The 24,345-nt window shown below is 48.7% G+C and overlaps 1 long non-coding RNA gene across 1 annotated transcript; it reads left to right on the forward strand.

The window, feature by feature from the left end:
• Positions 1–18,165: 18,165 nt before the first annotated feature.
• Positions 18,166–23,815, forward strand: LOC116455534. Its single transcript, XR_004244418.1, has 3 exons — positions 18,166–18,274; positions 20,634–20,691; positions 22,611–23,815. It is a non-coding gene; the product is annotated as an uncharacterized LOC116455534 (long non-coding RNA).
• Positions 23,816–24,345: the final 530 nt, after the last annotated feature.

Raw genomic sequence — 24,345 nt, forward strand, 5'->3', positions numbered from 1 at the left:
CAGCGTTTGACTTCAGCACTCTGGCTTCCTGCCCGCAATCTCATTTTGCCAGTTCTACCTGGTGCCCCTGCTTAATTGAGATCACTGCTGTGTCGAGCTGGGCTCAATGATCCTTGTGGGTCCCTTCCAGCTCAGGATATTCCCTGAGTGCTGCCTGATCCCCTTACTGAGGCTGGTCCACAGCCCCTGGCTTGGTATCCTGAGCACCGTCAGTTCTCAGATGTTTCCTTTGCCATCAGTGCCAAAGAAGGACAGTTTGGCCACAGGAACTGGCAAAGCTGATGTGACTTTGATAATTCATCTCTACATACACAGATTCTCACGTGTGGAGGGTTTATCAGATTTCCAGAATTATCAAGGACAGAACCACCTGTCTGTAAAGGCACAGAACCACAGGCTTTTCTCCAGCTCCCCCAGCTGCTCCTCACAGCTCTGACTCTCCCAGACCCTTCCCCAGCTCCTTTCCCTTCCCTGGACACTCTCAGGCCCCTCAATGTGGCCCAGAACTGGACAATTTTCCTCAGTAGGGGAAGAACCCAGCTTGAATCAATCTTGCCTCACCAATTAAGGAGAAATAATTAGCTTTGTGTATATATTCGTATAACTGGAAATGTTTACCCAACATGTGTGTAAATCTCTCTGTGTGCACCTCCAGCCTGCACAGCTGGCTGAGCATCACCACATCTGCGGGAGCTCCCACCGACAGCAACCTGGGGAATTAAGGCCCAGCAGCTTCCAGGAGTGACTGTACGTGGTTATTTACTCAAAAACTCGCAGTTCAACCCACAAGAGCCAACTGGAAACACGTGAGTATCAACTTCAAAACCAGCTGAAAGGAACAGTGGGTGTGAGTGGGCTGCAGGGCAGTGCTCATGCATTCAACCCTTCCAGGCCCTTTTTTTCCAACTCATCTTTCTTTTCCAGTGGATCAGTAACCTCTAACAAAAGATCTGTCCTTTCTAATCATGCTCTGCCCTTCTCATGCCATCCCCTCTCCACACAAACCCTATTTCATTTGTTGAGCCCACGCAGGAGCCCCGGGGCTTTGGAAAAGTCTTTTTCAGCGTGATTATATTCAACTCCAACCTCTGCTGCCCCTTCCCTTTCGACTGCCACTCACCATCACCCAGCTCCAGCGCTCTGCAAATCCAATGTGACAACAATGCTCGAGATGTGTTTATGTCCATACAGCAAAAATAAAAAAGGGAGGAAATCTGTATCTCTATGTGCTTGTTTTTAAAATGATAATGGAGAATCCCATTGTTTGCACCATTCCTGCTGTACCTGATTGCTTTGTTACTTTATTCAGGGTGCTCAGAACAGGTGACTGACACAGAGAGAGACAAATATTTGCTGTGGCAGATGATTTCCTGCAAAAGCCAGGAATCAGTTCCCCTGCAAAGATTCCTGGCTGCTAAACTCTGTTTTTTCACTGTTTACTCTGAATGCCTGGGCAGGTAAAGCTTCACACATCAAAATCTACTGAGAATTTCTGTTCCTTTCTTCTACCCCTGTTTTTCCTCTTGAGTTCAGGACACTTTATCCATTTCCCTTTCTCTTTCGCTACAGACTCCAGCTCCACTGAAGACAATTAGAACTTTCCCAGTGAGGGCAAAAAGCCATTTTTACACTAAATTTAGGCTAAAACCAAATTACCCCTTTAGATAAAAATAAAATATGCATCAGGTACACCACAGGTTTGAACTCCAAATCTGGCAGACATTGGACACCCTCTCTGTGATCTATATAAGACATACATCAATATATATGAGATATTTACACATATTAGATACATCGAAGCTCACTTAACTGTGGATTCGTAAGAACTGTCCTTGCATCCTGAAAACCATGATTGGGATTTATTTATGCTCCCACCTGGAAATGGAGCAGCTCAATAATAGAGTAATTAAGTACTATATTATATATGATAGATGACTTAATAAGCATATCACAGTTATAGAATAAGCAGCAAAATACTCCGAGGTGTATAAAACATCAGCTGTAAGATGAGAACTGCGTGCGAGGACAATAAAAATCCAGATGTTGTTCTGGTTCTCAGTTGTTTCGTCCCAAAGTCCTTTGTAACCTTGAAAGAGCTCTCCAAGAGTGTGTTTGCCATGTTTAGAGAGGGAACAGGAAGAGCCTTGGGAAGCACAGGGCTGCTCCTGGAGGAGAGCAGGGCTGTAATTAGCAGGGTGACCCCTGCTCTGAGATGAGGGAGGATCATCCCCAGGAGCAGCTCAGGGCCAGGCTGCTCCGAGGCCTCGGGGCCCTCCTGGTCCCGATGCTCTGCTCCCAGGCTCCCATCACATCTCATCACCCACAGAGCTCTGGCTGGAGCCCTGGGAGCACCCCATGGGACAGAGGCTCTTGCCCTGCTTACACCCTTTGCTCTTTGCGTTTGTGACAAAAACTGAGGGGATTGGGACCTTCCTACTTTGGAATCGAGGAATAAATCCCCCACAAAACCAGCGAGTTCTCCATCTCTGGTATTTTCTGTTCTATTTATGAGAGCAGGACAGGACAAGAGGGAATGGACTGGACCCTGAAAGCCCCTGCTGGGCTCAGTGCCACGACCTGATGGCCACACACAGCTCAGGACAGGACATTTGCCAAAAGATCTTTTACGCATCCAGGGATTTCTCACCGCTTCCTCTCAGGACCAGGGCAGCACCACCCTGCCCAGCAAGGATCAGCAGGTGATTTGATGAAATTTAGGAGAGACTCACAGCCCCCCCTGCTAAATGTGTTTCACTAATAAAAGGTTGTTGTACGAAGCCGAATGAAAATGTATTTGTGTTTAACAATTAAATGTAATTGGCGAGTGCTAATGGCTCTGGGATCGCAAAACTGGGGGAAAAAGCAAAGAGGAAGAAACTAGTTTGAAGGGACTTTATCTAATTTCATTTTAATTAGATCCTTTTTCTAACTGAGTTTCTAATTTTTCAATTAGCAATTAGCAGCTGCAACTCATTCTGAGCGTCACGAGGTGCCAGAGACACTAATTACACCACAGGAGTAGGAGGCTGAAAATGAGAAATAAAATTATCCATGAATGTTATTAGAAGAAAGGAATGATTACATTCTGTAATAATATACTGATGTGAGCCTAATTAGATTGAAGGATTGGGGGGAAAATAGGAGATTTAAAAATGGAGTCTATTTAGGAGCTTATAGGTCACCTTTTTTGCCATCAATAATGATTAGGTGTGCATGGCTTGGAGCAGAGCCAGCGTGGGAGCGAGGTTGTGTCCCTGCAGTCACCAGCAAAAGGCCCAGGGATGCAGAGAGGTCCTGCTGGGGATCTCTGGATCTCCAGGAACACAACATTACCTCCTAACATCCCCCTGCACCTTTGTTCCGCCACCTATAAATGGGCAGGGATCACTTACACACCTCGTTTTGGGATCCACAGCTGAAAGGAAATATAAAAGTCCCTTATTTCCACGATTTACAGGTTCCAGCAGTCCCCACTCTCCTGTTAGCAAACACCCAGGCCCTGAACTTCCCTCAGGACAAAGGAGATTCTGGGGGAAAAAATGATTTAATCCCAGCAACAGGGGAACCAGTGCAAACCTGGCAAGAGCCGCTTGATAGCAAAGAGGGAACATCACTCTGAGTCCATTTGTCTCCCCATTTAAAACACACCCATTTTTCTTTATGAATCAATAATCTCTTACATTTGATTTAATAAAGGGAGTGACCTCTCTCCAGCTCCAGTGTGCACATCCTGCAGTCTGGAGTCACTTCCAGGGACCCCAGGAATAAATGATTACATACAAATGTGGTTCTTAATAAAATTTATGAGCCCCCATTCATCCCAGTCCCCTATTTGTCTTTATATATCTCACAGCATTTGCCACTAATTATATTCCTCTTTATAATCTGGGCTCTCCAGTTAAGGGCTGTAACTGATAGCTTCTGAAAATCATTAATTCCAAAATGGACCAGAAGGGGTTTGTCCCACTGTTCCCCCTCCCATTATTCCTTCCCCTCGCAGCATCCTCAGCCCTAAAACTCTTCAGAGCTTATGGAAGATCCAGTAATGGGTCTATGATCAGAGACGAAAAATAGCACTGAGTTTAACCCAAATTCTTTCCCATCAGCTGACAGGAAAGGAAGAGGAGAGTGCCCAAGGAGCCGGAGGGCAGCCCCTGCCTTCCCCTGCAGCCTCTCACAACACTTGGTGGTGACAGCCCGTGAATCCCCACAGAAGCACGGGCAGGCTGCTGGACCAGGCACCAGCCACGATCCAACCCGTGCTGCTCCACCCCAGCCTGCCCGGGGACCCTCCCCGTGTGCCCCAGGGCTCTGCAGCCACAGCCACAGCTTGGATCCTTTCTCTCCACGCCTTCCTAGGCAGTGTCATGTATAAAACCAGCCTATAAATTAATCTTGCATTTAGAAGCTGGTTAATAGTTCTGGCCCATCATCGCCTGCCAGAAAACTGCTGCATCTGCAGAGCTTGAGGGAGTAAAAAGGAAATAAAAAAGAGGGATGAAGTACTCGGGAGCACTCTGCTCCGGTTTGGAGCTGCACAGGCAATATTTCCGAGAGCACCACAATAAATTTGAAAGTCTAACTTTCAAAAAAAGCCCGTCAATCACCTCAGGCACTTCCACTCCACAGTCATTTAAGACTTCTTTTAAAAATGCAAGAAGTCCACATGTTAGGTCTACAAAACAAGGCAGTGTCTTTTTCTGTTCAGGTTTTATTTCTCCACCAGGACATGGCCAAACTCTCACCCATCATCCCTCTCCCCTGTGGCCATCAGAGCCCCCTGCCCAGTCACCTTTTCATTTCACTACTTAAAACCCTTGTGGGCTCTGGCACTCGTGCCAGCAAATCTTGGGAGCGTGTGTTTATTCTTGGGAGCATCACAAGGCCCAGCGCCTGCAGAGCCAGTCCAGAAGACTATTTTAAGAAAAATCATCACTTCAGATCCAATTCAAAAGGCCTCCAAATCTCCAGGAGGCTTCACTTGTCACACAGATAAAACATGTAAATAAACAGATGCTTGCCTGGTGGGCTGTTTGCAAAATAAACTAACGCTTTTCTAGAAATGCTCCTTGGGAGGGAATTGTGCTGTGAATTGAGGTCGAGTGCAGCCCATGGAGAGCAGCACAGAGTCCTGAAGGCAGGGACATTCCCGACGGGCACATCCCTCACCCCCTGCCCACGGCTCCACTTCCCTCCCGGGCCATTTTCCACCCACCCCGCCCTGGACCTGGACTTGGACCTGTTTTTCTTCCTCCCAACCTTTCAAAGAACCACACATTCCCAACAAATATTTCCTCCATCTCATCTGACACCGAACAAGCAGGAAAAACCTGGCCCATCCCCAGAAATCTCTGTGTAAAGCTCCAATTTCCCAGCATTTGACAGCAATCAGGCCCAGACTGATGGCCTTGCTCTGGGCCTAAATCATTTTGCAACCAAGGTGTTCTGTCTCCTTCTCATTAAAAAAAAAAAAAAAATTCCAATAATCTCATTATCCTAACGTGAGTAACAGGAAAAATCCACCAAGAGTGATGTTCCTTCAGTGCTGGGCCTGCCTGGGATCGCTCCGGCGGGTTTGATGTCTCTGCCGAGGCCCTGCTCCCGGAGCTTTGTTCCACCCAGGCTCCTTGTGCTCCCTCCACTCACCGAGGACTTTCATGTACTATTTTTAACTAACTTCAATAGGAAAAGAATGTGTCATGGAGTGTTAAACTTTATGGAAATTCTCCTGGAGAATAACATCATTTCACGGTGCATTACTCCACAATGACCTGGTACTTGAACAATTAATTTTTAAGGTACAGCCTTCTTCTTCCTGTGCTGTTTAGCTTTTTTCCTAAACCATCAACAAGACCTGGATTCCTTTTCTTCCTCTTTATGATCTGAGGAGACAGTTAAAACCTCCCAGCATGTGCTGCATTTCCACAATTCATCATGCAGAATATTCTGTTTGAAAACAGAGTGAGGAAGGGGAACTAAAATGCTCCAGGATTTACCTTAATTATTTCTACCTCATGAATCTGCTGCCATTTCTCAGCCTACCTTATTTTCTGCTGAAAGTCTTCCAGACTTTCCCAGGATGCACCAAAGCCAATCTGTTTATCAGAAAGTGGCAATCTGCTGTGAGTACTCACTTTCAGGTCTGGCAAATAGCACCCAAAATATTCCCTCTGCTCTGTGGGCAACTCCTGGGGTTTATATTCCATCTTTCACTGGTGCCCTCACACAGATTTCTCAGGTTTAAAATGTATTCTCTCCCCCACCAATCTTAGCAGCCAACTGCCATCAAACCATTGTATTTCCAAGGCTGCCATGAGGCAGGACACATGTAACCCAACCTTCCACCTAAGAAAATGGCCAAAAATTTTCTTTGACTTTATAATTTTTCCACGTCTGCAATTTCTATAGAACTGTGCAAAACAAGGCCCAGCAAGTCATTAGAGCACATCCCTTCCAACCCATTTGATTTCATGGGGAGATTAATCAGGCTGAGAAATAACTCCCTTAATGTTGGACATTATTCTCTTTTGCTACACAAATCTCGTGGCTTAACTCTGCCATCTGCATATTAAAGTAGGATGTTTTGGTCTTCATTCCCTTCCATGCCCCCTTGCCACCCTTCCCCTGCAATGAACGAGCTCTGTGATGCCTTTCAAACTTTTGGTCATCACACATCCCAACCAGGAGGGCAGGAGGCTCCCAGGGCCAGACCCTGCACGGATAAAGCTGCTTTTACTGCCATTCCCCCAGGGCCACTCCAAAAGCAGCTCCAGATCTGCCCTGTGCCAGCTGGAGCAGGGACAGGAATAACCCTGGTGCAGGGCTTGTGCAGAGCCAGGGATGTCCCCGGCCCCTCAGGGCTCTGCTCCTGTGGGGAAGGGGATTTTTCCAGGGCAGAGCCAGGGATATCCCCTGTCCCTAAGGGTTCTACCTCAGCGAGGAAAGAGATTTTTTCCAGACCTGAGGTGGTTTTCAGGCATGAAAAAGAAGCCAGCAGGGGCTGGGAGCATCCCAGAGCGTCACTGTCACCGCAGACACTCCGCTGTTAGTGGCAGTGACAGTCCCACGGAGGGAATTAGAGGATGTGGCACGGCTGTCGAGCTCCCTCCTTCCCCAGCAGGTCACCCTGGGCTGCAGAGGGATGTGGGATGTGGCAGCTGCTTGCAGCAGCCCTGTCCTCTGGAATTTCAGGAGACGGAGTGAAGCTTTAGCTCTGAACTCACACACACACACACACACACACACACGAGGCTGGAGCTGGAGTCCCCCTGGCTGCTTCAAACCATTCCTGTCCTGCCAAAGGTGTGCCCAGGGCTCAAGAAGAGAAATGAGAGGTGGGAAATATTCCCATTAGGGGAAGAGGGAGACAAGAGTCAGGAGGAAAAGTCTTTTAAAACAACTTGGCCTGTGAAATGAAGATGTTGTCTGTCACCCAGGGAACGTGTTAGGCTGGGTAATTATTCCCAGGCTATTCTCCGGCTCCACCAGCCAAAACATTCACGTCAAACTGGAGCACACAGAGCCTGTCAGTCACAAGTGATTTTTCAGTCTCAGTGAGTTTTGATGAAAAATGCAATTTACAAAAAGGAATCAACATTTCCCTTGCAAGACATCAATAAATGACACTCTCGGAGATGCTCCAGTACCTTATAAGCACTGTAGCTCAGATCCCTTGAGCATTTTCCTTATCTACTGGGATTTTGGCTGGGACACAATTTCCTGCTCTCCCCAGAGCAGAGTCACAGGATGGAGCAGTGTACAAGAGAATTGTTCCTGTCCAAGAGACCTCCTGGCATGGGGACTTTTAGCTCGAATTAAATTGATTCTGCTTTGAAGAACAGGGAGGTGCCCCTGGTGTGATGCACAGCGAGGAGGTGGCCCCGGGTCTGTGCCGAGGAGGTGCCAGGTCCTGCCGTCACTCCGGGTGTGGGATGAGCTTTCCCTGCCTTTGGAAAGGAGATGGGAACTGAGCTGCACGTGAGCAGCTCCTGCAGACACCGAGGACAGATCACTGTGGGCTGGGCGTTGGTGGTTAGGAGTGAAACCAGGGCTGTGATTTACACCCAGAGCCTGGCTCTGAACAAAGTGCCCGGCACTAAATCTCACCCGGGGAGTTTCTTTTGTGTTTCTGACTCCGTTTGTGCTGGGAATCGTTTACCCATCGACTTTAACTGCTAATACAGTTCCACGGAATGCAAAGTATAAATCAAAATTACTGGATCATTCAAACTCTGTCTGAGCCGTTGTTTATATGGCATTTTTCTTCTGCTTCTGCATGGCTGCAGAGACACCATCAAATTATGATCTAGTGCAGACACCCACCAACATCTTGGCAAAGTGCTGCAAATAAAACCCAGCACGGTTAATTATTTTCTTAGTTATACAAAGCATAAACACTAATGAAGAGAAAAAACTCTAAGAAAGGGCAGGTACAGCCAATCATCAGATGAATGATGAAGAAATGAAATCACTTCTAATTAAAATAAGAAAAAAACCCTCAGAAAAGCCTTTGCCTCCATCCAGATGGGCACAGTCTCCTCTCAAACCAGACAGGAGGAGCTGAGGGATTGATCAGGATGGGGTGTGGGAAGAGACAGGTCTGCGGGTGCTGTTTGTGCACGGCAAAATTCTATTAAGACTAAAATAAATCCTTTAAAAAAAAGAATCAAAACTACAGAAAAGAAAGCCTTCCATGCAAAGGACAAACATTTTCCCACTGGAAAACAATCCTAATGCAGCCCTTCACCAGGCATGACTCAGCCCTAGACTGAAATTCCAGACTGTGCTGAGCAAAATAAGGAATATTTTGAAGTAACTCATCCCGCCCAGCCAGGAGCTGGAATCGGGCAAAAGGAAAGGGAAGGGAAGCTACAATGGAAGGCACAAACCAAAGATCTCTCTGTAAATCAAACCTTGCTGTTCATTAATCCCAAATTAGCACATTAAAATAAAGCAGCAGCTGATTAATACCCCTAAGTAACACCCAGGGCTGAGTGAGAACTCGATGTTAATGGAGTTGATATTGCAGTGCATTAATGAGGACTCAGCCTCCCTGCTCCAGGGATGCTCCTGGGATTTGCTCTCCCAAACACAGGGCAGGAAGGGATGGAGCTGTGTCCCTGCATCCACGGCAGCAGGGAGGGCACACAGGGATGTGTCTCTGGGAGGGAAACATCTGCACCTGAGGAAAAGCATTTGGGAGTTTACAGGGAAAAGGTTCCCCTTTGGAGTTACTGCAGAAATTGGGAACTGTTCCAGTCCTGAGGAAAATTATGAGGCAGCAAAGAACTGGAGCAGGGAATACCTTGGAAGTGGAACTGGGGTGTCCAGACGTGGGAGCTTTTAGCCTGAATTAGGCAGATTTTCAGGTGGGGGCCCCCAGAGCTGCCAAACCCTGCAAAGTGAGATTCCCTGGAAGAGCTGCAGCTCTGGAGAAGGGATTGTGTCAGTGGTTACCCAGGATGATGGAGAAGGCACTCGAATTTACAGTCTCAGCTGAGGATAATAACCATAAATGTGTTTAAATGTGAAAACAGAGACTTTCAGGTACTTACATAAAGATCCTTAACTAATATTGATCATTTTTTACTGACATTCACCCAAAACACGGATTTGCCAATAATGCAGTTCAACCTCTCTAGGACACACCGTTAAATTTTGTAGGGTCATCCCTCTCTTGAACTCCCAGAGCATCATTTCTAGCCAGCACCTGGTACTGAACAAACAGAATGTTGGACAATTTATACATGAGGAAACACAGATGTAAAGGAAATTAGGATAACTGAGCAACACACGTGGATATTCAAAATCCAGCAGCACAGAACCGGGTGCAGCAGAGAACCAGAAAAGTGAGTGGCAGAGTGGGGCAGCCTGAGCCAGACCCCAAAAAGACAATTTCAAGCAATGTGTCATCATTAGTCTGGAATCTCTGCCTGTGACTCCTGCTATGGATTTCCCAGTGCCAATACTCTGTGCTGGCATGTTGAACAAATTAAAGTGACAAAACTCAATATGGAAATTAAGATCATTAACATATTAACCAAACTGTCGATATTCTAAGAATTAGGATGTTCCTGCCAAAGAATCATCCTGATAACGACGTGGGGCTTCTCTCAGTTAGCACTGCAGCCACCCCTGTGCCCCCTGCCCACACCCAGCTGGCCCCAGGGCATGAACTGGCTCAGGGTGGCAAAGCCCAGCTCCTTTTCTTTGTGGGATGGTCCCTTTGGGTTTTAATTGCTTTGGTTCCTTAGGAAACTCTGTCCCTTGATTATACTGAGCTGGCAATTAGTACAACAGTGAAATCTTGAATTGCAGTTCTCCAAATCCAAGATCATCATCCCAGAATCTCAGAGTGGTTTGACTTGGAAGGGGCCTTCAAGATCCTCTGGTTCCATGGGCAGGGATGGCACCCAGTATAAGGTTTTTGTTTCCCAAGTGTTTTATGCTCCATGGATTCACTTCATTGCAATTCTCACATAGATTGCAGCCTGCTTTTTTTCTGGAAAGGGCTTTTCCACAACTTTTTGGGTGTCAAAGTCCATTATAATCAGCATTTTCAAGCTAATTCTTCTATTTCTGACTGCTATAATTTGAAAATCTCTGACTCAGCCGCGGCCATCAAAACCAAAGCTCCAGTAAATGTGATTGTGTGCAGGAACCTGACAGTGATCCTAACAAAAGATGATCATTAAACATCTCCAATAACAATGCAATAAAACATTTCCTTGTGAGATGTGTACCAGCAAATCTGGAGTCACTTTTGCATTCCAGAGGCAAACAGAGCCATGTGCTTCTCCATCAGCTGATATTTCCGTGTTTATTTGTGGGAAGGTTTTACAAGTGGGGCAATAACTTATTCATTAGCACAAACACCAAGGGAGCATTTGCATGCCCAGCTCCCGACCTGGAGATGTTTGTCTGTGACTTATATGGCTGAGCTCTAAGAGCTCAGGAAATGGGCTTTTCCTGGAGACTGAGGGCCCCCGCAGCGAGGGTGGCACAGCTCTAAGTACAGATTCTTCATCTCTGACATTTCCTCCAGTGACACAAGGTCAGGCGAGCAATGAACGACAGAGCAAAGCCATGAAAAATAGATATTAATGAAGTGTGGCTATGAGTAATAATGCCATAAGCAAACTCTGATAACAAACACATTCTCCTAATAACATCTTCAATTACCTTCATTAATGCCTGTCCGTGGCAAAATGTGCAGTGCAGCCCTCCAGGACCACAGACCCCGCAGATTTGGAGCACACTTTAACTGCTTCCCCCAGCTTATTCAGGAAAGTGCTTATTGATGGATGGCTCAGGGGATGATAATATGCATTTATCATAATTTTTCGGCGCCATATGCCTCCGTCCTGTCACCAGGAACCTGGAATTGGAGTGGGATCGCTGCACTGCTGGGGAGATGGATGGGCTGCGAGGAGGCAGCAGAGCCTGCCTGGCACACACCAGCAGCCCTGCTCCTGCTGAGCTGCCAGGGGCACTTGGCGGGCACAGGGGGTTCCCAAAGGACACCCCCAAACCTGGGAGACTCAGGGGAACCAGGACACCCACCAGGAACCCAGAGCGCTGTAGCAGGACCTGAGCAAGGCCACGAGCAACAGCAGCCAAGCCCAAACAGCTGAAAAAACCCTCTGGGGAGCACTGACAGCCTCAAGTTGCACCAGGGGAGTTTTCTTTTGATTTTAGGAAAAGTTTCTTTGCCAAAGGCAAAGGGCAGTGCTGGAGTCCCCATTGCTGGAGGGATTTAAGCCCTGTGGATGTGGCACTTGGGGACATGGGTCAGTGGTGGCCTTGGCAGTGCTGGGAATGGTTGGACTGGATGACCTCAAAGGTCTTTTCCCACTTTTTTACAATTCCTCCATTCCTGGCATTGGCAGCTTTGCCAGCAGTGCCTGGTCCAGCTCCAGCTCCCCTCCCTGCCCTGCCCTGGGTCCAGCTCAGCCCCCACAGCCCCTGGCAGATCTCCCCAGCCCAGCCCAGCCCAGCCCTGCTCTGCCTTCCCAGGGGAGCTTCTGGAAGGTGCCAGGCAGCAGCTCTGGGAAATGAAATCCTTTATTCAGGATTTAGCTCAGCGTGGCACCGACATCTCCTCAAACTGGCTTTCAAGAACTGGAGTCCTGTTCTGGAACAGAAGATTTCCAAGGAGAGGAGAGGCTATCAGTCAGCAAACCCTGGTGAGGCTCTGACAAAGGAGGGATAATTAGTGCCTTCTGTAAAAGCATCTTTTGGGATGTGGCCATTATCTCTGTTCCAGGATGAAACTGAGACTGGGATTTCTGATAACACTTGGAGCTGTTTACAGGGAGTGAAAGACCCTGAAGCACCAACAATCTCCTCCCTTCTCCACAGCCCTGGGCCATTTCTGGCTCACTCAAGATGAGAGGAACAGCAGCGCAGAACTCATTATTTGGTGTGTTTGCCAACATTTCCATCGGTTCTGGATTTTTGTTGACTTGAACCTCAGGGTTAAGACATTTCGAGTGCAGGGGCTGACAACATAAAAGCTTCCTAGAAAGTCCCTTCCTGGCTATTTTCAAAGCTATTTTTCATTGCTGCACATTAAAAAAAAAAAAAAATTAACGTTTAGAAATTGAAATAAAAATCGTGTAAAAACAAATTCAAGTATGAAGGGGGAAAACTGCAGGCTCTTCTCTCCTCATGGGCCTCAGTGAAACCCTGGGTAACGGGAAGGAAAAGCTGAAGGAGATTTTCCTGTCACCACCGAAGCCTTGCCTCGATATTTTTATAGTAATTTAAATTTAATCAAGTCATCATCCGTAAATTTGCTCTCCTCTCCTTTGAATTGGAAAACATTGAGTCTGGAGCCCTGCAGCCCCGTGTGATCACAGCGAGGTGTTAATGAGGTGATGTCTCCATCTCCTCCTCCCCGGTGCAAACGGGGAGAGTCTGTGCAGCTCGGGAACCTCATTTGTCTTCTGCAGTTCCTCTGTTTTTATCGTGACTGCTGGTGCTGGACAGAGCAGGGACAGAGCAGGGACAGAGAGGGACAGAGAGGGACAGAGAGGGACAGCTGGGGTGGAGATCAGGAAAGGTTCTTCCCCCAGAGGGTGCTGGGCACTGCCCAGGCTCCCCAGGGAATGAATGGGCACGGCCCCGAGGCTGCCAGAGCTGCAGGTGTTTGGACAGCGCTGCCAGGGATGCCCAAGGAGGGATTTTGGGGCGTCTTGGCAGGGCCAGGGTCTGGACTGGGTGATCCCTGTGGGTCCCTTCCCACTCAGACATGGCCAATTCTGTGGGAACCCCAAGCAAGTAACAACCACAGTGAAGGAAGGAGGGATGTCTGCACATGCAGGGCCTTGGGGTTGGTTTAGGGTTTCTTTCTAGAAAAACCTTCTTGGCACATTGATCACCTCCCTTCCTTTTCACTAACTCTCTTACACAGGTTTGGGATGCACAGGAACATTTTCCTTCTGAGCTCTCCCTCCTGCACTGCACACAAACCACAGTGAGGATGTGCAGCTCCTCTGCTGAGCTGACAGCCTTGAAACTGAAACCTTGTTAGCACAGCCAGGCTACAAATCTGCCCAGAGTGGGCTCCAGAATGAGGCCTCATCGCTGCCAGAGAGATGAAAAAGATGAAAAGCAGCACAAGAGGAAGCAGCAGCTTTGTGGATAGAGAAAGAAAAGGAGAAATAAGTAATTCCAGGGGCCTCCGAGGTGCATTTTCCACAGGCCTCCAAAGCTCCCCTACAAGGCAGCTTTCAGACCTGGCCATATCAAACCTCCACAGAAACATTTGTCTGTGAAGAAAAGGTGGGAGTGTTTTAGGGGGGACGTGACACTCCAGCCCTCCTGCTCCCAGCACACCCAGCAGGGCACTGGGAACAGCTCCATGCCTGTGCTCAGCCCCCGCAGAGCAGCACTCGGGTACCCCGCGCTGCTGGGTGTCCGTGCACAGCGAGCTGGGACAGCAGGGATACCAGGAATGCCCAAAATGTTCCCCAGCAGGAGCAGGATGGGCTTCCCAAGCTGCCTCCAGCCCCTCACAGCCCGCAGGGATGGCAGGGGCAGCTGCCAGAGCTCCTGGGGGAAGGGGACACAATTCCCGGGGGGAAGATGTGCTGTGGCTGTGGCAGGGAATGGCTCTGCCAAGCCAGCACCACCCCTGCCCCCTGAGCCTGGGCATCCCTCCTGCAGCTCCCAAAGCGGGACTCACCCCCGGGCTGGAGAGGTGCGAGGTGTGCATGGCAGCTCCCTGAGCCAGGCTGCCCTCCCGGCTCTACAAAGGCATTTCCACAGAACGGGGAACAAAAGGATTAGGAAAAGGTGTGAATAATGCACTTCTACCCCTGTCTGTCCTCGCTTGCTGTAACAGATTGGTAAAATAACTTCATCCACCAGTTTATTAACAGCTTGCCCTCTCTTGTATCTCACCTCCATAATGAGATAGAGCAGATATGATGGATTACATTTTGCCTCCTGCCTCCATCCCGAATGAATTATCATTTCTCTCTGCTCACAGCCTCGTGGTTTGGCTGCCTACAGCCCATTAAGTGTTGGCAAGGCGGAGGGGGAGGGTGAGGCTGTGTGATGTAGAAGGTAAAGGTCCCTCTGAGGAAGCAGTTTTAATTTCCAGGCTGGAGGAGATGGAATTAGAAGAGGAGATTCTCTCTCCTGTATTTCACCCGGCAATGCTAAACCCAACCAGAGCCGCTCCTGCTGCAGGAGGATCAGGAGCAAAGTGCTCGTGGAGGGCTCCGTGCCCAGAGTCAGCCGCCCCCAGCCAGGCTGGGCTCTGCCTCCGTGACCAAAACCCCTCATTCTGCAGCTCTGCCCCAGCTGAAGCCCCCGGAGAGGAGCATTCCCAGAGCCACAATTCCCTGCTCGGGCAGGGAGTCCTTTCCACATCCCTCCTTGTCAGGGCGTAGGAGTTTCACTCACACATCAGATCCTCGAACAGTAACACACCCTCGTGTGCCTGAGTAACAGAAATCAAGGGGTTTTCTGAGCATGTTGAGGGTTTCAAATGTTTTAGAGAAATGAAGATGCTGCAGGATTCTGGGTGTCTCACAATACCCCTGAATACCTGAATACTTCAACACGAGTGAGCCCCTGCCTGACCCCAATCATTATCTCATCAGCAGGGAAATAACACTCACAGTTCCTGCCCTGCTTACTGCTTTAAAATCATTTAAATATTGTTCAGGGTGCTCATACAGAGCCAGGCTGGGACTCCAGGCATTCTGTCTGTCCCTTTCTCTGTGGCAGCTGCTGGTTTGAAACCTCCCAGGAGCACAGCCAAGCCCTTGCCAAGAGAAGAAAACGCTGCACAGCCCAGCTCCGAGCAGTTTCTGGTGTTTTTCAGCTGGAATTTGTGTAATTATAGCTGGGGTAATGACAATTCCCTTTTCACTTTAATGTCAGTTTAGCACTATAGAAATTCATGAAGCAAAAATTAAGAAGCTTCATGCAGCTTCAGCACTGACCTCTGCTTTTTGTTTCTCTTTGCCAAGAATTTGTTACAGCTTCTACTACCACGAGTTGATTCTTCCCTACAAGCAGAAAAAAGCACCAGGGAGCTCATTGTATCTCGTAGCAGCAAAAATCCCTCACCCACCAGCACTACAGACTGAGCAGCTCACTGGGATTTTCTCCTGCTACAATATTTCCACCCAGGGTTTGTTTTACAGCGTGTTTTAGTCAATGAGAACAACAGATCCTGTGAAGTACTGCAAATTAATATCTGAGGGGTGACGGCACCTTAATGGCAAGTGTATTTAAATGGGCCAAACTAACTCACAACCCCGTTTTAACTTTTGAGGAACCCCATGAGTCGCTCACTCCAAGCCAGTTGGAAAAGCAAGAGCAGCTTTGGCTGCTCCGGCAGCTTGTCAGACACCTTTAATTTCCATCTCCAGGATTTCCTGCTGTGCTGAGAATATGAAAGATATCGATTCTGCTCGTACCTGCAGCACAGGACAAGATCTAAATCTGATTTCAGTTGCAGTGTGTGGTGTGGACAAACCAAACGCAACACGAAAGCCTGGCCTGGGGCAGGGGACCCCAGGGACCTGCAGGGACGCCTGAGGGCACCTGCTGGCCCCATGCTGCAGGGATCCAGCCCTTCCCAGGCAGGGATCCAGCTCCTTCTGGCTCAGGGTGCTCCATCACTCTTCTGGCACCTCGTTGTTTCCATGCCAAGCCCTCCCTGGCCATGCCCCCCTGTGCCACCACCCCCTCCCAGGCTGCCAGGAGCCACCCCAGCTCCTCCCCAGTGCCCAGCTCCCCTCTGCTACAAACCCAGTGATTCCCAGTGTCATGAACCCAGCTTTGTAGCTGGGCTCTGGCTTACGAGGATTAAAGCTCAAACACTCAGGTCCTGTGTTCTGTGTCTCCTAATCCGGTAATAACACCCTGAGACTCGGAAGAGAGAGAAAATAAAGGGCGGGGGGGGGGGTAAAAAATAAATAGATTTTTGTTGTAAGTTCCTGAAAAACACAGGAGATCTGGGGAAAAAAAAGAGCTGCTCCAAACTCGCCCCCATGAGCAGAGCACGGGATGAAAACCTGGGGTGAAACAAGAGCGGAGGAGCTCTGGAAAGACAAGGAACCTACTCTGACAGATGGATGTAAATGTGCCTTTCGTTGCAGGGGAACAGTTGATTCTAAGGCATGAAATCAAATTAGTGCATCTGCAGCTGCCTATGTGTCATCCAGCTTCATATTTTACACACTAAAGACATTTTTTAACCTCATGTTAGCTACACTTCTCCTTTTTTTTTTTTTCAGCATTACACTCCAGGATTTGCAAAGTGGTATTGGCAGGTATTAAAATGAAAGCTGAAGCAACGGCACAATCTGTCTCCTTTCCCATTGTAAAGTGACAGAAATCTTTTTGGGATTCATTCACTAGCAGGTAGGAGAAGACTTGGAAAAAAATAAAATCCCAGCCTCAGCTTCATCAAGAAATGCAAAACTCCTCCAAAGCTGTAAGCCAAGAGTGGGATTGTGGAATTTCATGGGATCACAGGATGGTTTGGGCTGGAAGGGGCCTTGAAGATCCTCTCGTTCCAAGTCCTGCCCTGTTTCTTGATAAAATCGAGGTTTCTTGGCTTTCCAACAGCCCAGGGCCTCTCCCACCTCTCCCAGTGTCTGCTCCAGGGGATTTATGACAATCACAGCAAGCTCTGGGGTGAGGGACATTCACCCCCAGCACTGGAGATCTCCTGCCTGCAGTGAGCTTTGGAATATCCAAACTGGCTGAGTTTTGAAGCCCCTCATTTTCATTCAGTGGCTGAGGACCAGCGCAGGATCACGTGGCTGCACACACAGAAAAAGCATTTTCCTCGTTAAAGCCCAATTAAAGTTATTAGCTGTCCATAGATAATGTAGCCCCGTTACACCACAGCCATATGGATGCCAAATGATAAATAATTTAAAAATGAATATTTTAAAATAAGAGTCTTTCTTGCAGTACTGAAAACTTTCCTACTTTTAACTTGCAAGTGAAGTTTCCAGAACTGGGAACAATGCAGGCAGCAGAGATGACTCCGAGTTTGTTGTCTGATTTGCATTATAAACAATAAAGAATTCCATTTCCACTTTCCATGAGCAGTGATTACATTACAGAGTAGCTGCCTACAGCCCTCAGAATTGATCCAAATAAAAAGCTGCACTTGTTGAGCTTTTATAACCAATTCCTGAGGGTTTGGTCAAATTCAGTACAGGCTAAAATTAAACAGAGATTGATTTATGTAGAAGGAACTGTAGTTGCAAGGCTGCTGCATTGTGTGTACAAGCGGAAATGGCTCTTGCTGAACACAGATCAGATTAATTGTAACCAAAGAGGAAGACCAGAGGTACAACTTTTTTCCTGTTTCCTTTCCAGTGAGAGCACCAGGCCAATCTGTGAGCAAAAAAAAATAAAAAACTGCAGGCAGGGCGAGTGTTCCTTGTAACACAGCGAGACAGCAGAACCAAAGAGGGCTTCCCGTTGCTGGGGACTTATTCCCAGCCCCGACGCTCCATTTGTCATCTCCTGTACAGCACAGAGTCAACCCTTGTGTCACCCAGTGCAGAATTCTATCAGATTAAAGGACCCGAGTGCTGGTCCTGCCCTGCAATGATTTCTCCAAGCCTTCCTTAAAAACCAGAACTCCTCCCTGCCGGGCGAGTCAGGGAACAGCAGCTGAGAGATTTTGCTTCTGGCCAAGGAGGAGTAACCTGGCTCTGTCACTTCCTCGGGTGGGGAAGTGGGATCAACTTTTCCAACAGGTGCCCCAGATCCCAGCACTACAAACGTGGTGAGTGAGAAGGGGCCAGGGAAGGCTGTGCGAGGGCCGGGATGCTCTGAGGTGACCCCACAGCACCCACAGAGCCCCGCTCAGGACAGGGCGTGAGAACTCTGGAAGAGGCTCTGCCCTCTCCCAACCTCTGAAGGCCCTGAAGAGTGAAAATAAAAACCCAGGAAGAAGTCATGAGCTCCAGGCAGCTGGATGTGAGCTCTGCATCCCAACCCAGCCTGGGAAGTCAGGCCCGAGCTTGTTTATTTTTATCACAGGGGAAATCCCAGGTGGGCACTGAGAGCCCTCCATGAAAACTCTGCAAAGATTCCCAGCTGGAATCATTTCCTCATTGTGTTCCCTCTGTGAACTGCTGTGAATTGACTGGGGGGGTTGCTGGAGCTTCAGTAAAAAAAATCCAGTAGGAAATGTCTGCATTAGGATGTGATCCAAAAGCAGCTCTTTTAATGTAGATCCTTCTTCTCTGACTCAGCAATGCCACTGATGAATAAAACTTGTGGCAAAACACCTCTCCAGCCTTCAGCCTCCTGCAGCTCTGGGTTATCTCCCCCCATCCCAGCCCCCTTCCCTCTTCCCTGGATCCCTGGTGATGTCTCTGTCATGTTGCCATTAAAATCCCTGTTCCTACACCCCTGTTATGTCTGTGACGCCTGCTGGGGCTGCACCCTGAAAGTGCCAAACAGTGCAGGGAAAAGGAGGGGGAAATCAAAGCATTCTGGAAACCTTGAGCTTGGCAAAGGCTGTGTATAATTTTGCTTAGGCTGCAAGTTGGCTTGAGGAAACTGTATCAAAGCACCATCTCTTCCAATTGCTTGAGATTTACTTCTAAAGTTTATTTTTACTGCTTCTTGTAGAGCCCAGACTGACAGCTCTGAAAACTTTATCTTTTCTATTCAGGCAAGAATAGGAAGCAACAGCTCAGCCCCAGCAGAGGCATCTGATAGATCTGTCCCCGATAATGAACCCAAACTGTGGATTTGGGGGCATCCCCCAGGACTGGGAACCCCAGGCCAGTCCTACCCTGGCTCTGCTTCAGCCTCACTTCTTGTGTTTGTGAAAGACTCAGCCACAGCTATGAATTGATGACCCACTAATGACCAATTGATGAAAATTTCACAACCAATCTGCTTCTCAGACCATGCGGCTGCGCACAAATGGAAACAGAATTTAATAAACTCTTCAGTCCTTTGGAAGGCCCAGTCCCCCAAAGCCCCAGCTCTGGCTGTAAAAACTCTTTTAATGCAAATCCACAGTGCCTGGGTGTTTGGGGCATTCCAGTGCCAATATGAAATTCCCACTGCAGGCGATTTTACAGTGCTCTGACTTCACTCTCTGGTAGCAAATTGTGGTATTCCTGCAGACGAGGAAGGCAAGGCTGGGGAGCTCCTCACTGCCCTGGGATCCTCAGGCTGCACCTGGACCTTTCCCGTTTCCCAGCAGAAGTGTTTGAGCTTCCCAGTGTCCTTAATTCACAGGCTAAAGCAGAAACCCACCATTCCCACAGCCATCTTTTAAAATAAAAGCACTTCTATCTGTAAAGCTATCGGTGGAAGTGATTTCTGCAGGTACATGAGATGTTCTCATAACGCATCACTTCCTGAGAGCTGGATGCAAATTGCAGGAGCCACATTTCCCGAAATCAGCATTAAAAAGTTGAAAATGCATTAGGTGGGAGAGCAAGCTTGGCTGTCAGTATAATATTTCTATTACAGTAGCAATCCAATTGGAAAAAAACTGTTCATCCTCGCCCAGGATGGAAACAAGCAGAGAAATTCGCTGCTGTGATTTTGGGAACTTGCGCCACTTGCAATATTTACGTGTCACGCCCAGTTTATTGTAACGCAGCAATTAAAACTTCTTCCCTGCCTCTGCCAGTGAAGTCAGGCCGGTCCCTGTGACGTGACGGGCTCAGAGCAGAGCCCAGGAGAGCACCGGAGCTGCAGCCTCTGCCCCAAGCCCGTGCCCCGCCCTGAGCCGCCGGGATGAGCCCGAGCCGGGCGGACACAGCGAGCGCTGGAGCCCGAGGGGGAAGCGCCCCGGGACGTGTTTGCAGCCGGGTTTATCGGCCTTTTTCGGCCGGCGGCCGTGCAGTGACGGGAAGGGGCCGCGGCTCGGGCGGGGGTCGCGGAGCCGCTGTCGCTGAGCCCCCTCCAGCGCGGTGCCCCGGCCGGAGCCGCTCCAGCCCCGCAGCCTCGGTCCATCCTGTGCCGGACACCTCCCGGCAAACGCGGGGTCACTTATGGCCACTGACAGGGAAGGGGGGAAATTTAAGGCGAGTTCAGAGTCAGGGCTGCCAGACCTCCGCTGCCTGACCTCCGCTGCCTGAGAAATCCGATAAAGATCTTCCCTGTCTTCACAGGGCTCGAGCTCATTTGGGGAGGCTGCGGAGAGAACTGCAAAGATTCCACCTAATCTCGGTAAACAAGTTTATATCCTTAATTTTCCTGTGCAGATCTGTCAGTCTAGACGCTGAGCTCCGCAGTGCAAGGGCAGGTTAATCAAACAGGTTTAAAAATGCAAATAAAATGCTGCAATTAATAATGTTGGTACATAGATTGATCTGAATGTTACCAAGTGAAAGGGATGACTTGAGGACCTGGAGGTGTTTCTGTCATCAGATTACATTTTCATATTGTTATAAAGCGGAGGGGGGGGGGGTGAAAGTCAGTGTATTCAGCTTTTAAAATCCACAATACCTCTGCAATAGATTAAACCCTGGGTTTAAGGGTTTACTGAGAAGACAAACACGTGCAATTCAGATGTATCAAGTGTCTGTCAGTCCTGCCAATAAAGAATGAAATGCAAATAAAGAATAAATTAATACATGAAATAACGAGCGAAATTTTGTCCTTTTAAGAGCAGAGCACCGATGCTCCCAAGAGGTTTGTGCACAAAACCTCCTTCCCTGATGTACTTCCCCTGCTCAGGCTGAACAAGCCCCTCTCTTGCTGCACCCCCGAGCAGCTCCCGCTGCTGCCTCCCCAATTTCTCTGACAATCAGAGACCTGAACCCCTCCTCACAGGAGTGGGGGCTGCTCCCCGTGTCCCTCACGACAGCAGCTGAACCCCCGCATCCCAGTGCCATTCCCAAAGGAGAGGGAGGTCAGCAGGGAATGGCTCAGCGCCCTCAGCCCTTGACTTCGTGGAGCAGCGGCAAAAAGCCACCCGGAGTGCTGCTGCTCTCTGCAGGGCTCGATTTCTGCGCTCCGCGGCAGGGCTGGAGCCGCCGGCAGCCCTGCAACAGTGCGAGATGCCTTAAGAGGGCTGTCTAACCAAAAACTCGGCCGTGCATTTCGAGGAGAACTGATGAAAAATGTTCCCTCTCCCTGAAAAGCTCTCCTTCGTCAGGACTTGCTCAGAGACTCTTCAGCCGAGGAGAGCCGGTCCCAGGAGTGTTCTCTGTCACTGTCCCCATCAGGAGCGCACAAAGCCTCTCCTGAACTCACACAGATTGTCCTTTTGATTTGTGGGGCTCACAAAGGGATCACAGCTCCGAGCTGCTGGAAGGGGAGGAGCAGGTTATCACTGCTACTCTCATTGTGCTGCTGGAAGGAAACATTTCCTACTCCTCTGAGCCTCACATCCCATCCTTTTGCTTTTTTTTCCCTTTACCATTATGCCCATGAATAACCATGAATTCCTTCCAGGCACCTGAGACCTCCCGAGGTCATTGGGACAAACGACTTGTGCAGTCCCAGCTCTGTCATCTCCTCTCTATTTCTCTCCCTATTTTTACAGCACTTTATTCACTTGCTCCATGTTCTCTACACCCTAAACCCAACCCCTGAGCAGCACAAGCCGAGTGCTTTGCTGTAACAGCCTCCAGGGCCCTGACCCGAGCCCTGGCATGTCACTAAAATCACACCCCCACAGGGATGGATCATGGATTCATTAAGGTTGGAAAAGAACTTCCAAGATCATCAAGTCCAGCCTTTGACCCTACTACCCCATATCATGGAGTCTCACATCTCCACTCATTTTTTGGACTCTCCCAGGGGTGGTGAGTGCATGCCTGGCCTGTGGAGCCTCTTCCAGTGCTGAAACATTCCTCCAGGGGGGCTGTTTGTACACCTCGAGGTGGCTTCTTCAGCAAGGCGAACACTGGGATTTGTTTGACACTTTGCCAGAGGGAGCTGAAGAGAAATTTCCCTTCTACCCCCATTTGTCCCAGACACTTCCCACTCCCATCTCACAAGGAAAGCAGCAGATTCCAGAATCTCTGTCCATGGATCAGAAGTCAAAAAAGAGACAGCAAAGGGTGAGGGAGCACGAAGGAGGACACACTGCCAAGATGGTTAAATAAAGTCTTTTTCTTTCTTCTTTCCTTTTTTAACAGCTCTGTAAAGTGCAAATGCGAAGAAAACCACCCACAGCAAGATGGGCTAAGGAACATTTGTCAATAAGAAAGAAAATAAAAGCAGGCACTAAAACAACAGAAATAATGACTCTGCTTTCCAGATTTTGATTCCAAAATGTCTGGTGCCTCAGGCAGTTATCTGTAAAACCCTTCTCCAGTGCAGTACCTCCCTTTTTGCCTCCAATGGTTGGAGTTAACAAATACTCTGTGCGTGAGGGAGAGCAGCTCTGACAGACAGCCCACAGCTACTGGAGAGCTGGGACTGCCAGCAGGGAATGGAGACCAAAGCGCCAGAAATATTACAGCAATATATCTTCCGCCTGGAAAGGAGTATTCCCATTTTCTTTGTCTTTGCTCCCCCTGTCCAAAGGAGCCACAGCCTTGAACTGCACCTAAAGCAGGGCTTTGTGCTGGGAACCCCTCAGAAATTGCCTCTGCCATGGGAATTGTCTCATCACACTCAGGAATCACCACCCAACCTGCTCATCTTTATCTGCTGGGACACAAAACCCCACGGGTGGTTCTCAGTGGCCCTCACTGTGTCAGTCACCACGGATTTCCCACGAGGGGACATCACCCAGAGCAGTGGGAGGGTGGCCCCACATTCCTGGTGAGAGGCACATCCCGCTGGGATCACTTTTGCTTTCCTTGGTTGTTTGTTTACAGGCCCAGGTAAAGCCCCGAGCTCCACCTGTGCTTGGAACTGTGATGGTACCAGAAGCAGATCATTGATATTTAAACAACACCTGCTCCACAGGCTGCTGCCACAGGTTCTGCTTCCATTACTGCCTTTTTACTGAGAAAACCAACAGTATGGGACAGATGAAATATCTCATCCACTCTGACACTCATCACTGCATTTCTGGGAAATCACTGACATCAGATCAGGGTTCAGAGCTGCCAGGATACCCCAAATGAACACCCTCAGGCTGATCCCAACCCCTCCCAGGTGCAGGAGAGGCAGAGGAAGGGCCAGCCCATGGCTCAGAGATGTCACCTTGGAGTGACCAAGGCACGGAGCCATCAGCACCTGGAAGAGCCACTCCCCTGTCTGAACCACAGGAATGTCCATCTCAGCCTGCATTTGATCCCAAAATTGCTTTTATTCCATGTAACACTCTTTCATCCATTATCCAGGGGTGTAGGAGGACTCGGAGTTGCGTCACCTTCCAGTCCCTGCCAATAAAGTCATGATTTGATATGGAAACTGTGCATACCATTATATTCTAATTTGATATTTAAAACAAGCTCTGGCAGACAGCTGACTCCTTTTGATGCATTTATCTGATTTCTCTCTGCCTTTTTATCCTGAAAATATTCACAGGGAATATGTGGTATCACATTTTTGTTACGCACACTGAATCCATATAACTCCCAGTTCCTTTTTTTTCCCCTAGAATTTGGTAAATAGATGAGCATATATTACAAAAAAATAGAAAGGCAAATGCCAAGGCTGCAAGTTGAGTAAAATTCCACCACATGCTGCAGAGAGAGAACTCCTAGAGCTCTAATCTTAGGCACTTGATCTTCATCATCTTCAACCCTGGCTGTTCTTGCTGCTCTTCCCGTTCCAACTCCTCATCTCCAATTCCCCTTCCCTTCCCTCTCCTGCCATCCAGGCCTGGCCAAGCTCCCTTGTCCCCTCTTCCGCCTGGATTCCAGATTCCTGCTGCAGCTGAGGAGCTGGTGGGGAGACCCCTGCCCTGGGGAAGGG

Source organism: Corvus moneduloides, chromosome 24 (genome assembly GCF_009650955.1).
Source record: "Corvus moneduloides isolate bCorMon1 chromosome 24, bCorMon1.pri, whole genome shotgun sequence".
NCBI lineage: Eukaryota > Metazoa > Chordata > Aves > Passeriformes > Corvidae > Corvus > Corvus moneduloides.